The following is a 14,599-nucleotide window of genomic DNA, read 5'->3' as shown; positions in this document are numbered from 1 at the left end:
CCTGATAACCCTGAAAAGAACTTTAAATTACACTTTCAGTTTTGATCGTACAGATAAGAGCAATACAATCAATCGAATCTGTAAAGGGTCTACTTTTTTTGTATACAGACATAACAACAAAACTCTTTGTGGCATTTATAAAATAAAGACAATAAACAAGGAGTGCTGTCTGCAGCCTTTGTCTGCGCTGATCTTCATTTACAAATGCGTCATTAAAATGAAACTGTAAACTCAGTGAATACTCAACACAGAGACATGAAAGAGATATCTATAGAAAGCCTGACATGTCTACTTGTAAACTAAACAAGTGCTGCCGAAAACAAATATTCTGTGATAAAGTAATCCATATGAAAACATACGCGATGTCCGTTTTTCACGTCTCCCTTCATTATCTTCTAATGCGACCACGCCCCCGCGCGCCGTCATTGCGCGCTTTTGAGATTCAAATGTTTCAACTGAAGCGCACAACAGAAGACAACAGCGAGATTGTTCTTCAAGTTTTTTTTTTATTTTACTGTTTGCTTCGCGATGAGAGGAATAAGACAGCATAATTCACCCCACAAAGATGTGATGTTGGTTGAGCGGATTTGAGATTTGGATTTCCTCAGAAAAAAAGAATGAAGCACTTTATCAGCAGAGATCATAAACATGAGTAATCTTTTTTTATTTATTTATATACTTGTACTAGTTTTCACATAACGTGTAAACATTTTACTAGTTAGACTTTTTCCAAAGACTTTTTCCAAAATTTTATTCCTGACTAAATGTATAATCAAGTGAAATATTATGAAGTTTCAATAACAATATACACTACTATACCCATTCAAAAGCTTGATGTAAATAATAAAATGTAAGTAGACTGACTTTATTTCTGTCAGACGTCTACAGAAGATCTGATTGAGAATTAACTAAGTGTTAGATGTTGATTTATGTTTTCATTTAAAGTAACCATGTTAGAGATCAGTGTTTGCTTTAGTTGGGCTCTTGACCCTTGATTTCTGTCTTAGTTTTTTTTTTGGCTGTTGTAACCATTTGTTGTAGCTGAAAAGCCCAGAGAAAAAAATATCATCAGGTGTTTATACACACACTCACACTCTTAAAATCTGCTTTTATCCAAAGCAACTTATAGTGCATTCAGGTTAGCATTTTTTTTTATCTAACCTGTACACAACAAAAAACTTATATGTTGGAATTACTTAACTTTTTTATGTCAACAGGTTCCACGTAACTGAGTTAGGTTGCATTTAAGTAACAGTATTTATTTTAGTAAACTTAAGTCAATTACATAACGTTAATGCAATGTTGTTTAGTTGAATGAACTTAACATTCTTTATTTTATTTTAATCTGTAAAGTTAATTAAGTTCAATTATTCTAAAATTAATATAGTCCCTTCAATAAAAGCAATCAAGCGTTTCATTGAGTTTATTCAATGTCCATTCAAAACATTACAAATTTTACAAATTTCTCCAACAAGAATTTGTACAAATGCTTCACTTTTTTTAAAATCAAAGTTCTTTACTTAATACAAGAAACGAAGTAAAAATAAAAAGTATGCTGCCTTCAAAAGGATTTACAAAATACTAACATGCAAGTATTACACTTATGGAAAAAAAAATGTCAGTCTTCATTTGTAATATGTGCCTCCTTGAAACTGAAAAAAAATGCATCTGTTATTCAAAGCAAGACCAATTTAAAAGGAATATGACATGGGCAATACTGAAACAAATGTACTGCAGTAGCCAACAGTGCAACACTATGGAGAAAACAAGTTCAATGCGTAAATTACACCAAGCAGCACAGAGCACGCATTTGGCACATTATTTAGATTTTGAAGTATACGGATGCCTTCAGTTATGATCCCAAGGTTGGTGTTGCCCATTTAGGTTAGGGCATCTTCATATTCAACCCTTAACTCATCCTAAAAATGTCAAGTATAAAAAGAAACAATTACTAACAGATCAAGAGTGAAAGAAGGAGCTGGTTTTACAGAAACATACAATAGATTTAAAACAAAAAAAGTATGTAACTTACCATATACTCCTTCATGAGGTTTGAGGGCTCTTTATTAAGAAGATCAGCCAGGGATTTCAGGATGCATTCCCTTTTTTCCCAATAGTGACATGCTGAATGTGAAATGAGCATTAGTTAGCACTTTTTAGACTTGTACATCTAACATTTTCAGTAGCATTATACCAATTATCTCACTGTGTTGTTCCAACAAAAGTAAGTTTGTTAGTCCTATCAATCGATAAAACAGTCCACGTGACATTAGTGGTTCAACCATAATTTTAGGAAGCTACGAAAATATTTTTGTGTGCAAAAATATTGACTTTATTCAACATCACCGTCCTCCATTCATGAGAGTACCACAAAACATTTGTTGCATTGTTGCTGATGTTGAACATGCATGCGTCGTGTTATTCTCTATAACGGAGGCAGAGGGTGACTCGGGGGAGAAGATCTGTTAAATAATTGTTTATTTTATTGCTATCCTTACTACCTTTTTTGGTCTTTAATGTGTAAGTTGCATTACTGTTTAGAAATCTCTCGGAATTAATAAAAAATAACTTCATTTGTGTTCTGACAAGTTTTACGGGTTTAGAACAACTCACCCCGAGTAATTAATGACAGAATTTTCATTTTTGGGTGAACTATCCCTTTAAGCTTTGGGTGAAAGCCTATTTTTAATCTATTACGAATTACTGTCAGATTTAAAATGATGAATGAATTTAGAGAACTTACCTGATCCATAACTGACAGGATGTTTGTGATCTTCTGTGACGCTGCTCTTTCCTTTTTTGACAATTTTGAGGAGCTGGGTTGAGAAATTATCAAGCTGGCCCATTGGACACCAAAGGGATTGTTGTAATTCTGCAGATACAAAATAAAATATTAAAAGTATTAATCAGGTTGGCTGCTGAAAATGGATTTGCGTGTCTGTGGCCATAGTGTCCATGTACCAACCTGAAGTGTTTTAAAAGCCTTGATCTGGATGTGTGAGAAGATCCACACAATCTCTGCACAGCCACATATGGGACTCTAAAGGCAGAACTCCAAAACTCTGAGGGGAAAAAAAGGATGTGAGTCACCAATAAATAAAAATAATATTCATAATAATACAAAAATAATACAATACAATATATATATATATATATATATATATATATATATATATATATATATATATATATATATATATATATATATATATTTATATATTTATATACACACACATATTAACACTGCCAACTAGTAAAAATGTGGTTGGATAACCTAACAAACAAGATTACACTCTTCCTAACCAGCAATTTAAGTCATTTTCATATTTTGTGTTAGGGAATTTAAATATTATCAAAGTTCAACAAGTATAAAAAACAATGCCTAAGAGCGAAAACAAAGAATGTAACTAAAATGCATGTGAAAACACATGAGGAATACGTCACCTTCATTAAAAAAAACATACAAAACATAAGATCATATGCGATTAACCGTTGTAAACTAATGACAGCCTCAACATATACATAAAAAAAAAAAATATCTCACCTGTGTGTCCACATGAAGAAAAGCTTATCTTGCTTTCATCGCACCTTGAAATTCTTCTGTTTTGCTTCTAAAAATGGCGCTGATCTAAAAGAGAGCTGAAGCGTGATTTTTGAATGTGCTTCCCATCTGCGCATGTGCAGATATTACTCCACCTGCTGACCAAAGTGCGGTACTGCAGAAGTAACACAACTCGGTTTCATTCATTTCACTTAAGTAAGCTGTGTAAATTGGAAATATTACTTTTTCTAATTTTGTCAACACAACTTTTTTTTTTTCTTAAGGCAAACTTAACTGTATTATTTATTTTATACATAGTTATATTATTTGGACCAACACCAGCTACATTTCATTTTTTTGAGTTGTACCTAGGTGTTGGTTGTTATACTATATTGATGACAATCATCGATTATTGAACTGTTTGGAGTCTAATCTCTGATGAAATAGGTGAAGTGTAAATAATTGGATTGATTACAGTAAAAGTGATTCTAAGAGCCAGCAGTTCTGTGATAATCAGTTAACATAAAGAACTTTTCCAAACAGTTTGGTTTTCTGTGGTGTCGTTTAGTCACACACACAGACATCAATAATCAGCATATGAACCTCAACAATGGTGACCATAAAAAAAAAAAAAAAAAAAAAAAAACAATGCAGCAGCGCATGCTGGGAGCCATGGATGAGTTTTTGTACTACAATAGTACCCAGCATGCACTGCAGCATGTTTTTTTTTTTCGTAACCATTGTTGAGGTTCATATTCTGATATTGATTTCTGTGTGTGACTAATTGACATCATAAAGACCAAACTGTTTGGAAATGCCTTCATATGAAACTGATTATGAAAGAACCACTGACTTTTTGAATGGCTTTCATTGTAATCAACCCTGAACAACTATAGAACACCTATTTAGTAAGATTTTGATCTCTGAACAGCTCCATAATTGTTTATTATCACCAATATGCTGACAAACAACTAATACCTGATCATATTTTCTCTGGGTTTTCTGAGTTATAAACAAACATGCTTCAAAAACACATGGTTACAACGTCCGAAAAAATTAATCTAAGACAGAAATCAAGGGTCAGAGAGCCCAACTAAAGCAACACTTATCTCTAACATGGTTACTTCAAATGAAACAATAAATCAACATCTAAACCTTAGTTAATTCTCAATCAGATCTTCTGTAGACGTCTGACAGAAATAAAGTCAGTCTGGTTATTAATAAGGGGAGCTGGTGATGCTGTTTGTTAACAGCAGCTGTTCATCACTAATGCTCAGTCAGCACTAATTAATCACTTGATTACATAATTGCAAAGTTTTAAAACTTACCATGGTTTAAGTAAAGGCAATCTGTTTACTCAAACGGTTTGAGTTACTGTGACTTGTCAGGTTTTACAGTGTGTCGAGAACTAATGGAGATCATGGAGAAGCCTTCAATCATCGCGGGTTTTCTTGCCACGCATGCGCAGATTCCTCGCTTTAAATTTTATGTGATTTTTTTAAATTTTACTTCAAGTACTTTATTAATTCGAGTAAATATGCTAGATAATCACAAGTCAAATTTACTTCTCTGTTGGATGTATAATATTTACAAGAAAATATTGAGTATATATTTAGATTTTACGAGTAATATTCAGGAGTTTTTAATTTTACTAATATATTTTTAGTAAAGATGCATGATTTTTCCTGTTTTATTTACTGAGCCATAAAATCATTTTTTAAAGTGTATATTCAGGAAATGCTAACTTATTTAGGCTAAATACCATGCTTTATACTGTAGGAATAAGCTGCGCTGCGAGTGGGTGTGATCACAATGCAGATAAGGAGCTCTGACTGGACGGACTGCATAGTAGCCTACCTCTTGTTTGATTTATACAAATTAAATACATTTGTTTTCGATTGTTTCATTTAAGTAGACCATTCAAGCTGTCTTTAGGCCTATTTTACAAAAACAATTTGTAAACGTTTTGTGGAAGTACACAAAATGAAGCAGACATTCATATTTCTTTCCTCTGTTCGTTATCACAACGCAAGGGATCGCGCCAGCGCTGCCGACCCGAGAATTGCAGTGTGTTGCGCTTTGTATGAGATAGGCTAGCCTATATTTGCAAGAGCCTATGCAGCAGCCAAACATGAAGAAACGTTATTGAGACTAACTTGCTGAGCGGCACATCAGATGAACTCTTATCCTGCGTGATGGCACAGACAAAAGTGTTCTTGCAGGGCCGACCAGGCACAGCATAAGCTTTTTTTATTATTATTGTTTTACTCAAAAAATAAAAAAAATAGACTAACTTGATTTTCGTTTATCTGTTTCTCGACAAAGCGACAATAATAATAATAATAATAACATTATTATTATTATTATTTTATTATTATTATTATTATTAATTAATAATAATAATAATAATAATAATAATAATACAACAAACCGCGTTGTCATTTCTCTTTATTTCTTTTTGTTCTTATTTCGATTTGGTGTTACTTCAAATTTGAGTCAATCAAACAAAAGAAAATTTCCAAGCCCAGAGCCGGTTTAAAATAACTGTTAATTTGATCTGATCATCTTAAACGAGTCAGATTCTCTGGGTCTGAGTGTAGTTATTGGATAGCATATATATTGTAGACAGATTGGGATTAATCCTAATAAACATGCCGCTACAATAAAAAACCATGACATTAAAAATACATTTAAAACAGTGTATGTATATGATCCCTCCCTGCAGTAACAGCGTGCAGATCCCCATACTGCAAGCACGCCTATACCTAAACGAGCAAAACAAGCGCTTTCACATGGGAAAGTCAAATTTAATAAACAATAAAAACCGACGCCACTGCTTAGTTCAACTGATTCGCGAAGGCTGTTGAAGAAATAAAATTTCCTGTTCTTCCTGTTATTTGCAGAAAGGGTAGTTTCTCCAATATTGAAAATACATTCTAATACACAACAAACGAAGAAGAGAGAAAAGAACATCGTACCTCAGACTCAAACTCCTGTCACTAAAGCAACGCTGCACGGTCGCCATGAACGCAGACCACAGCACTACAGAAGAGGTTGGTATGTAAGAATAAACCAAAGGATAATAAAACTGCACCATTTGTGTACATATGAAAAAGAAGACGAAGACACACGTGTACCCAGTGAAAAAGTAAAAACATCACAAATATTGCCCACATAACGTTAAAAAACAGGATCCTTGAAGTAGATCGCCATTCACATCGACATTCTACTGTTCATGTCTGACTGCCTACTGCATCAAAGGGGCTGTGCAGAAAAGGAGGGGCTGATTTTAATATTACAGAAAACGCCGTTTTTTACGCCGTCTTTGTCAAACGTGAGCGCGTATATTACGGCGTATTATGGGATGGCCAAACGGCGAAATTAACGGTGTTTTGGATTGCATCAATAAACGCCGATATTAACTGCTGTTTTGTTGTGTTAATGCTGTTTTTTACGCCGCCTGTACTACAAAACGCCGTATTTTACGGCGTTTTGGACGAAAAAAAACGCCGTAAAATACGGGCGTTTTCTGCACACCAGGCGTCTGGTTAATGGCGAAATGTGAACCGTTTGGCGTTCCATACTAGGCGTCGACCGTGTCGACCGACGCCGAGGCGTCGACGGGCGTCGTCGACCGTCGACGTAGATGAAGAGGCGGTTGCAATGCATTGATTTAAGGAAGAAAAAATGGTGAACATTGGGCCTCTGTTTAATTTGTCCTTGCTCTGGTGTTTTACTCGACTATGGTAAGAGATTCTCATTCAGCCGATGATAGGCTAAAAAACAGAAAGCGACGTCGTCTTGTTTCGCTTTATATTCGATAAAAATGCATTTGTCACTTGTATTTACTTACTTGGCCATTGTAAGCCATCTCTGCTCCTTGCTATTAAACTTAAGAGCAGAAAAGAGTAGGCTTTACGAATTAGGATGCTTTCATTTTCGCTTCGAAAATTGAAGTTTAAAAGTTCGGTAAAATTGGCAAGATAATCACAGATTCGACTTTTCCGGATCAATAACTCGCGAGCAAAACGTTTTTAGTACAGGAATTATGCCTATTTTCACTCGTAGTGATGTAGTAAACGAGCTACAAGCGAGTTTGACTGAAAACAAGCTTTTCTCCGCTCTGTGTACAAAATACGTTGATCTCAATGCGCTGGCGTCTGAGAGACAAGTCCGAAGGGACCGTCTGCAAAGTGCGAAACGCGAAAAAAGGTTACTAATAAAATACTCAATAACGTCACAGTAACACACTGTAGTGTCACCAAATTCAGTTCACACATCACTGCTCTCCTGCTGGTTATACTACAACGTTGATTTTGAAAATAATTGCTTTAACACAATTTTTATGATTTTTTTTATTATGAAAAACAGTTAGTAACTTTACTGTAACACACTGTACATTAATCAAATTCAGTTCACACATTACTGCTCACCTGCTGGTTATACTACAACACTCATTTGAAAAGTCATTTCTTTGGCACATTTTTATGAATTTTTATTATGAAAAATAGTTTATAACTTTACTGTAACACACTGTACATTCACCAAATTCAGTTCACTCATCACTGCAGCAGGAGAGCAGTGGACTTGTCTCTCAGATGCCAGCGCATTGAGATCAATGTATTTTGTACAGAGCGGAGGAAAGCTTGTTTTCAGGCAAACTCACTTGTAGCTCGTTTACTACATCACTACAAGTGAAAAGAGGCATAATTCGTGTACTAAAAACGTTTTGCTCGCGAGTTATTGATCCGGAAAAGTCGAACTTGTGAATATTTTGCCAACTTTACCGAACTGCATTTTAGGGGGGCTCAGCCCCCAGCAAGGGTATTATAATCAAAGATAATAATAATAATAATAATAATAATAATAATAATAATAATAATAAATGTTTTACTTATAGTTAAGGGTGGTATACTAAACTTGTATTGCATGGTTATAACATTTGAGTACTACTGAATGAGCCAGTAGGGGGCGTTGGCATCATCTCTTCTCAGGTGTTCTGTCATCTCGGATCTTCTCAGACTGTAGCTTTTGTGTGATCACACACCCAAACACACACAAAAGTTACTGTTTACTGTACAAACACAGAATTTTACCGTTTGCATTTCTAGTGCAAACCTGTTTCTTTAGCTCAAGTTACGCAAACCTTCAAATGAAAATAGAAACATAATGGTTTTATAAATATAATGTATGCGTTCATATGTGTTGCAAGCTACTTTTCCTTGGATGAAAAAGCTGTGGTCAATTGAAAGCACGATGAAAGAACAGGAGGAGCCAAAATCTGCCGTTGCTTTCATATGACATTTAAAGGGGGCTAAGGCAATCACGAATTTGTATAAAGTTTATGGACCTAATCACATTTTTTTTTTAGTGGGGAGCTGAATGGAATTTATAGGCCTATATAGCGACATCAGAGGTGAAGGTGGGGCACAGGGGCTCCTCCCCCACTCATGTCTGGTTGATGAGTGAATGTGTGAATTGACGATGTTCTTCTGCTGTTTGTTTGCATGTTACATTATGAATCAGATTTATGTACTCACATTCTTTGCAATACGTAGAAAAAAATAAAAATACTTTCCAGGTGATAAAAATTTATGAAGGATTACTGAATTATGTTCTTATAATTTGGCTTATAATTAATTGTTCATTTCTTCTTTAGGTGCTTCTGGTTTTGGTGCAGACAGAGAACCAGTGTTTGTGATGGAGGGGGATTCAGTCACACTACACACTGGTGTTTAAAACAAACCAACAAGAAGAGATTATATGGTATTTTAATGCCATTCTCATCGCATTAATCACTGGAGATCAGAGTAAGATCTGTACAGATGTTCAGTGTAAAGAAAGATTCAGAGACCGACTGAAGCTGGATCATCAGACTGGATCTCTGAACATCACAAACACCAGAACCACAGACAATGGAGAGTATAAATTGAAGATTATCAAAAGTAACAGTGACAGTGAAAATATATTCAGTGTTTCTGTTCATGGTGAGTCATTGTGTTTGAAATTAAGTCTTGTACATCACATCATTAATGTGTTTAGTGATGTTTTGCAGTGAGATTTAGGGGTGTTTTTCTGTTAAATCTATATATTTTCTATTAATTCACATATACATGATTTCTTAAAAAAAGTGAGATTACAAATGTGTAATTTGTAACATCCAAAAGCAGAATTTGTAAGATTAATTTAGTTCAATTTGATTTATTTATTTTTTCTTTCTTTTTCCATTGGTTTGTTTTATCAGCTAGTTTTGTTCTGTGCAAATGACAGTTTCTCATTCCATAATTGGTTGAAATGCATCCATTATTTCATACTGATTTTTAGTTCACCAGCAATCCACAATGCAGAGGATTTTTATGTAAAATATTTTTACAAAATGTGGATAAATAAAAAATGCTAAAAGTCAAGATAGCATGTTTTATTGTTTTTCAAATCTACAGTTCTCTCATGTGATGTGAGAGAAAGATCCTCCCAGAAAAATCCTTCAGCAGCTGTTGGTTTGTGTTTTCAGATGTTCTTGCTCTTGAACGAGATAAAATGAACAGAAAGGAGGGAGATTCTGTCACTTTACATCCTGGTGAAATTAAAAACCAAAATTATTTGTTGAGGTGGTATTTTAATGACATTCCATCGCTGAAATCACTGGGAGATCAGAGTAAGATCTGTACAGATGATGAGTGTAAAGAGGAGATTCAGAGACAGACTGAAGCTGGATCATCAGACTGGATCTCTGACCATCATGAACATCAACATCCCAGACTCTGGAGAATATACACTACGAACTGACAGCAGCAGATTCAGCATCATCAGGAAATTCAGTGTAAATGTCACTGGTGAGTATTTTTTTTTTTTTTCATTTAGTGCCTTTTTTCCCCAGAGCATTTTTAGAAAACAATTGTTTTATTGTTGATCATCTCCATCATATTCTCGTGTACATTAAAGCAACAGACACATGTTGTCACATTACACACTATTAATTGTAAGATTTTTTTAAGTGTATAGTTAATAACAATTGTTGTGTGGGTACAAACACTCACTATAAGGTCCCCAAGATATGACGTGCATATCACTACCGGCAATCACTCAAACCAAAAATACAAAACTCAAATCAATTCAAAATAAACAAATCAAACTCTAAAGAATGAGAAAAAATTTAATCAAAACCATGGCAATCTGTCCCAAAAATACACAAAATGCAAACATCAACAAAGCCAAATCACTTAGAGCACATCTAAATCAATTCCTTTTCAATAATCCTTCAAACATAACTTCAAATACACTTCGTACCTGTTAACAGAGCAATATTCAAATTTAGCCACTCTGGTCACTGATTTTCTCTGGGCCCACACCAAATCTATGAACACATATATTTAAACCCATGCACAATATTCCCGCTGTCACACAAAAAGCCCCCCAAATTACGATTTCACTCACCCTATCACAATTTATGTGTGGCATTCTCACCGCATTACATTGTTCTGTGCATCACTTAATTGGTTCCATGTGTGTACGTGTCTAAATAACCCATATATATTTCCTCCCCCACCCCTGCTGAACCAGAGCGCTCAATACTACAGTACATCAAGAATAAGGCACAATGTTTGGTGTTTTTCCACTGCATAGCACTGCTCCATACAGTTCACTTTTGGAGGGGTTTCCACTGTGTACAGTATCTGGTACTTCTTTCATACCACCAAGGTTGAGGTTCCAAGTGAGCCGTACCAAAACTAAAATCACTGATTGGTCAGAATCATTGGATTTGTGACATGTGACAACAAACCCGCTAGATTTAAACAGTCAGCAACAGCCAATGCAGTATCATTTGTTCTTTTTTAAATGACCATTGCATGCAACTTGAAAAAAGAAATTGCTGTATCATGGTCAGTAGATGAGGTGGTGGTGCAGCTATAACTATCAGCCTATAATCCCACCCATTTGGAATTATAGTGGTACCCAAGTGGTACTAGAATGCAGTGGATAAGCAAACCGAGCTAAAGTAAAGTGAGCCGAGTAGAATCGTACAAAAAGTGGTTTTAGTCAGTTGATCACTGATTTAGCTGCAGTTTCTAAAAAAGAGCACACAATGGTGCCATTTATCCATACCATATAACGCTTTACACAAATTTGCAAATGTCAAAAAATATTGGTAAAGTTGATTTTCAGTTATTCTCTATTAATAATAATTGGGACTCTGCTATGTGTTCTGGGCCCCCTGAACATCAGGGAGATTAGGGGGATGGTCCCCCTTGGTAAAAATCACGTTCTGGGCCCCTTCTCCCTAGGCGGGCCCTTGGAATTGTCTTAACCTTCCCCCTGTTACGGGTGCCCCTGATAATAATGACTATATTTATCTGTTCCAGATTCAGGTCTGTCTTCAGCTGCTATTATCAGTGTTGTTGCTCCTTTTGTTCTGATGCTGGCTGTAATTGCTGGTGTGATTTACTGTTGCCACAGATCAAGACAAAATGGCAAGTATTACAGCTGATCTTACAAAATAAAATTATTTATTTTATTTAATAATTTATTGTGCAAAAACATATTTTAAATATGAAAAGGGATGCATTTTTATTTTAGTTAGCTAAATAAAGAGTTTGTTATTATTGCTTAAACAGGAACCAGGATGGAGCACATTCATGACAAGGTGAGATATTATGAGCACAGTGCCTGTTTACAAAAAAATAAAAAAATAACTAACTAAATTTATAAATACGTAGTAAGTACAAAGTTAAGGCCACTTAATAAAGTGGGACCGATTTATTTACGATACAAATCATTACAAAGCAACTTTACAGAAAATTAAGTTTCTACAATATTTAGTAGTAGCTTATCAGTGGGTGACTGTCAGTTCATGCGCATATAGCAGAAATGTTCAGAAAAATCAATAAAAAGACGTAAAGAAACAGACGATTAACACTATTAACAGCAATTATGCAATCAAACTTATAGCAAAATGTGGTAGTTCTGCATGTTGTCTCTGGGTTAGCATCATCTGAGGTCCTCTAAGGGGCTGGCATCATCTCTTCTCAGGTGTTCTGGATCCAGACTGGAGCTTGTGTAAATCCTAGTTACCATAGGATGTCAATCCCATGGCAAAGCAGAGAAACAAACAGAGACATAATTAGCGTAGCTGCTGTTCCAGCCAAGCAAAATTAATTAGTTTAACCCAAGCTAAAGAATAATAATGCACATTTGATCAGATATAACTGCAGTCCAAAATTATGAGATGCATTATTTGAATGTTTGGCCAAAGAGGTGTGTTTTTAATCTAGATTTAAACAGAGAGAGTGTGTCTGAGCCCCGAACATTATCAGGAAGGCTATTCCAGAGTTTGGGAGCCAAATGCGAAAAAGCTCTACCTCCTTTAGTGGATTTTGCTATCCTAGGTACTATCAAAAGTCCAGCGTTTTGTGACCTTAGGGAGCGTGATGGGTTGTAGCGTGGTAGAAGACTAGTTAGGTACGCAGGAGCTAAGCCATTAAGGGCCTTATAAGTAAGTAATAATATTTTGTAACTGATACGGAACTTAATAGGTAGCCAGTGCAGAGACTGTAGTATTGGGGTAATATGATCATATTTTCTTGACCTGGTAAGGACTCTAGCCGCTGCATTTTGGACTACCTGTAGCTTGTTTATTGAGGATGCAGGACAACCACCTAGCAGTGCATTACAATAGTCCAGTCTAGAGGTCATGAATGCATGAACTTGTTTTTTCTGCATCAGGAACAGGTAACATGTTTCGTAGCTTGGCAATGTTTCTAAGATGGAAGAATGCTGTTTTTGTAACATGGGAAATATGATTTTCAAAAGACAAGTTACTGTCTAATATAACACCCAGATTTTTTACAGTAGAGGAAGTAACAGTACATCCGTCTAGTTGCAAATTGTAATCTACGAGATTCTGTGTAATGTTTTCTGGTCCAATAAGTAATATCTCTGTCTTATCTGAATTTAATAGGAGAAAATTATTGGTCATCCAATCTTTTACATTTTTAACACACTCTGTTAGCTTAGATAATTTAGAAGTTTCACCTGGTCTTGTTGAGATATATAGTTGAGTATCATCAGCATAACAGTGGAAACTAATCCCGTATTTTCTAATGATATTACCAAGGGGCAACATGTATATTGAAAATAGCAGAGGACCTAGGACAGATCCTTGTGGCACTCCATATTTTACTGGTGATAAATGAGATGACTCCCCATTTAGATAAACAAAGTGGTAGCGATCGGACAGGTAGGATCTAAACCATCTTAAAGCCTGCCCTTGGATACCTGTATAGTTTTGTAATCTATCTATGAGTATGTCGTGATCTATGGTGTCAAACGCAGCACTAAGATCAAGTAAAGACTAGCAATGAGATGCAGCCTTGGTCTGACGCAAGAAGCAAGTCATTTGTAATTTTAACAAGTGCAGTTTCTGTGCTATGATGGGGCCTGAAACCCGACTGAAATTCTTCATAGAGATTATTTTTTTGCAGGTAGGAGCACAATTGAGCAGACACAACTTTTTCTAAAATTTAGACATAAATGGAAGATTTTAAATGGGTCTGTAATTTGCCAGTTCACTAGGATCTAGTTGTGGTTTCTTAATAAGAGGCTTAATAACCGCCAGCTTGAATGGTTTTGGGACGTGACCTAAAGATAACGACGAGTTAATAATATTGAGAAGCGGTTTTTCTGCTACAGGTAACAACTCTTTCAGTAATTTAGTGGGTACAGGATCTAATAAACATGTTGTTGGTTTAGATGCAGTGATAAGTTTATTTAGCTCTTCCTGTCCTATAGTTGTAAAGCACTGCAGTTTATCTTTGGGTGCGATAGATAAACCTAAAGTATTACACGCTGTAGAATCTACGTTTGTTATTGTATTTCTGATGTTATCTATTTTATCAGTGAAGAAATTCATAAAGTCATTACTATTTAACTGTGAGGGAATATTTCGATCGGGTGGCGTCTGGTTATTTGTTAATCTAGCCACTGTGCTAAATAAAAACCTTGGATTGTTTTGGTTGTTTTTTATGAGTTTGTGGATATGCTCGGCCCTGGCAGTTTTTAGAG

The 14,599-nt window shown here is 35.3% G+C and overlaps 2 long non-coding RNA genes across 2 annotated transcripts; one reads left to right on the top strand and one right to left on the bottom strand.

Moving 5' to 3' along the window:
- Positions 1-2,017: 2,017 nt before the first annotated feature.
- LOC109076517 lies at positions 2,018-3,794 on the bottom strand. The gene is made up of 4 exons (XR_006157927.1): positions 3,545-3,794; positions 2,966-3,062; positions 2,744-2,872; positions 2,018-2,124 (listed from the first exon to the last, which is right to left on the bottom strand). It is a non-coding gene; the product is annotated as an uncharacterized LOC109076517 (long non-coding RNA).
- A 3,284-nt stretch (positions 3,795-7,078) lies between these two features.
- On the top strand, positions 7,079-10,115 carry LOC122141568. The gene is made up of 3 exons (XR_006157926.1): positions 7,079-7,287; positions 9,201-9,528; positions 10,053-10,115. It is a non-coding gene; the product is annotated as an uncharacterized LOC122141568 (long non-coding RNA).
- Positions 10,116-14,599: the final 4,484 nt, after the last annotated feature.

This window comes from Cyprinus carpio, chromosome B22 (genome assembly GCF_018340385.1).
Source record: "Cyprinus carpio isolate SPL01 chromosome B22, ASM1834038v1, whole genome shotgun sequence".
Lineage (NCBI taxonomy): Eukaryota > Metazoa > Chordata > Actinopteri > Cypriniformes > Cyprinidae > Cyprinus > Cyprinus carpio.
The sequence above is the reverse complement of the archived record's forward strand: the minus strand, read 5'-3'. Positions and strand labels throughout refer to the sequence as shown.